The sequence below is a fragment of the Amblyomma americanum genome, chromosome 1 (genome assembly GCF_052857255.1).
Source record: "Amblyomma americanum isolate KBUSLIRL-KWMA chromosome 1, ASM5285725v1, whole genome shotgun sequence".
In the NCBI taxonomy this organism is placed as follows: domain Eukaryota; kingdom Metazoa; phylum Arthropoda; class Arachnida; order Ixodida; family Ixodidae; genus Amblyomma; species Amblyomma americanum.
This window is the reverse complement of record NC_135497.1, coordinates 307,854,459-307,858,012: the sequence shown is the minus strand read 5'-3', so window position 1 is coordinate 307,858,012 and position 3,554 is coordinate 307,854,459.

Genomic DNA, 3,554 nt, shown 5'->3' with positions numbered 1-3,554 from the left:
TCGCCGATCTCGCCAAGCGCATCGTCGCCTCCGGGCAACGGAGCACAAGTACCATCAGAACAACCTGTGCTGCGCCGCCATCTAGGGAACCACCGGAGGCCGAGCTCGCAAGGGCTTCGTTGCCTTGGGGCAGCACAAGTACCATCGGAGCAACCTGTGCCGCGCAGCCATCTAGGCAGCCACCGGACGCCGAGCTCTCCAAGCGCTTCGTCACCTCGGGACCACCGAGAACAAGTACAATCGAAGCAACCTGCACCGCGCAGCCATCAAGGCTGTCACCGGACGCCGAGCTCGCCAGGCGCTTCGTCGCCTCGGGGCCACGGAGCACAAGTAGCATCGAAGCAACGTTCGCCGCGCGGCCGTCTGCGCAGACACTGGACCCCGTGCTCGCCAAGCGCTTCGTCACCTCGGGGCGAGGGAGCACAATTACCATCGGAGCAACCTGAGCCACGCGGTCATCTGCGCAGCCACCGCACCCCGTGCTCGCCAAGCGCTTCATCACCTCTGGCGAGGGAGCACAATTACACTCGGAGGCAGCTACCGGACGCCGAGCTCGCCAAGCGCTTCGTCGCCTCGGGGCCATGGAGCACAAGTACCATCAAAGCAACCTTCGCCGCGCGGCCGTCTGCGCATCCACTGGACCCCGTGCTCGCCAAGCGGTTCGTCACCTCGGGGCGAGGGAGCACAATTACCATCGGAGTAACCTGGGCCGCGTGGCCATCTGGGCAGCCACCAGACGCCGTGCTGGCCAAGCGCTCCGTCACCTAGGGGCCACGGAGAACACGTACAATCGGAGCAACCTGTACCGCGCAGCTATCTAGGCAGCCACCGGACGCTGAGCTCGCCTAGCGCTTCGTCGCCTCGGGCCACGGAGCACAAGAACCATTGGAGCAACCTATGCCGCGAAGCCATCTGGGCACCCACCGGACCACGTGCTCGACAAGCGCTTCGTCGCCTCGGGGCCATGCTGCACAAGTACCATCGGAGCAACCTGCACCGTGCAGTCATCTAGGCAGTCATCGCACGCCGAGCTTGCCAAGCGCTCCGTCGCCTCGGGGTGACGGAGCACAAGTATCATCGGAGCAACCCGTGCCCCGCGGCCATCTGGGCAGCTAGCGGTCGCCGATCTCGCCAAGAGTTTCGTTGCCTCGGGGCCACTGAGCACAAGTACCATCGGAACAACCTGTGCCCCTCAGCCATCTAGGCAGCCACTGGACGCCGAGCTCGCAAAGCGCTTCGTCGCCTCGGGGCCACGCAACACAAGTACAATCGGAGCAAGCTGTGCCACTCAGCCATCTAGGCAGCCACCGGACGCCGAGCTCGCCAAGCGCTCCGTCGTCTCGGGGCCACGGAGCACAAGTACAATCGGAGACACCTGCGCCTCTTAGCAACCTAGGCAGCCACCGGACGCTGCGCTCGCCAAGCGCGTTGTCGCCTCGGGGCCACGGAGCACAAGTACCATCGAAGCAACCTTCGCCGCGCGGCCGTCTGCGCAGCCACCGCACCCCGTGCTCGCCAAGCGCTTCGTCACCTCGCGCGAGGGAGCACAATTACACTCGGAGGCAGCCACCGCACGCGGAGCTCGCGAAGCTCTTCGTCGCCTCGGGACCACGGAGCACAAGTACGTTCGGAGCAACCTGCGCCGCGCAGCCATCTGGGCAACCACCGGACGCCGAGCTCACCAAGCGCTTCGTCGCCTCGGGGCCACGGAGCACAAGTACCATCGAAGCAACCTTCGCCGCGCGGCCGTCTGCGCATCCACTGGACCCCGTGCTCGCCAAGCGGTTCGTCACCTCGGAGCGAGGGAGCACAATTACCATCGGAGCAACCTGAGCCACGCGGCCATCTGGGCACCCACCGGACGCCGTGCTGGCCAAGCGCACCGTCACATCGGGACCACGGAGAACAAGTACAATCGGAGGAACCTGTACCGCGCAGCCATCTAGGCAGCCACCGGACGCCGAGCTCGCCAAGCGCTTCGTTGCCTCGGGGCCACGGAGCACAAGTATCATCGGAGCAACCTGCGCAACTTTGCAACCTAGGCAGCCAACGGACGCTGAGCTCGCCAAGCGCTTCGTCGCCTCGGGGCAAAGGAACACAAGTAGCATTTAAGTAACCTTCACCACGCGGCCGTCTGCGCAGCCTCTGGACACTGTGCTCACCAAGCGCATCGTCACCTCGGGGCGAGGGAGCACAATTACCATCGGAGCAACCTGAGCCGCGCGGCCTTCTGGGCAGCCACCGGACGCCGTAGTGGCCAAGCGCTCAGTCAACTCGGGGCCACGGAGAACAAGTACAATTGGAGCAACCTGTACCGCGCAGCCATCTAGGCAGCCACCGGACCACGTGCTCGCCAAGCGCTTCGTCGCCTCGGGGCCATGGAGCACAAGTACCATCGAAGCAACCGTCGCCGCGCGGCCGTCTGCGCAGCCACTGGACCCCGTGCTCGCCAAACGCTTCGTCACCTCTGGCGAGGGAGCACAGTTACACTCGGAGGCAGCCACCGCGCGCCGAGCACGCGAAGCTCTTCGTCGCCTCAGGATCATGGAGCACAAGTACGTTCGGAGCAACCTGCGCCCCGCAGCCATGAGGGAAACCACCGGACGCCGAGCTCGCCAAGCGCTTCGTCGCCTCGGGGCCACGGAGCACAAGTACCATCGAAGCAACCGTCGCCGCGCGGCCGTCTGCGCAGCCACTGGACCCCGTGCTCGCCAAACGCTTCGTCACCTCGATGCGAGGGAGCACAAGTACTATCTGAGCAACCTGTACCGCGCAGCCATCTAGGCAGCCAACGGATTCCGAGCTCGCAAAGCGTTTCGTCGCCATGGGGCTACGCAGCACAAGTACCATCGCAGCAACCTCTGCCGCGCAGCCATCCTAGGCAGCGACCGGACGCCGAGCTCGCCAAGCGCTTCGTCGCCTCGGGCCATGGAGCACAAGTACCATTGGAGCAACCTATGCCGCGAAGCCATGTGGGCACCCACCGGACCACGTGCTCGACAAGCGCTTCGTCGCCTCGGGGCCAGGGAGCACAAGTACCAAAGAAGCAACCTTCGCCGCGCGGCCGTCTGCGCATCCACTTGACCCCGTGCTCGCCAAGCGATTCGTCACCTCGGGGTGAGGGAGCACAATTACCATCGGAGCAACCTGAGCCGCGCGGCTATCTGGGCAGCCACCGGATGCCGTGCTGGCCAAGCGCTCCGTCACCTCGGGGCCACGGAGAACAAGTACAATCGGAGCAACCTGTACCGCGCAGCCATCTGGGCAACCACCGGAAGCCGAGCTCGCCAAGCGCCTCGTCGCCTCGGGACCACGGAGCACAAGTACAATCGGAGCAACCTGCGCCTCTTAGCAACCTAGGCAGACACCGGACGCCGAGCTCGCCAAGCGCTTCTTCGCCTCGGGGCCACGGAGCACAACTACCATCGAAGCAACCTTCGCCGCGCGGCCGTCTGCGCAGCCACTAGACCCCGTGCTCGCCAAGCGCTTCATCACCTCGGGGCGAGGGAGCACGATTACCATCGGAGCAACCTGAGCCACGCGGCCATCTGGGC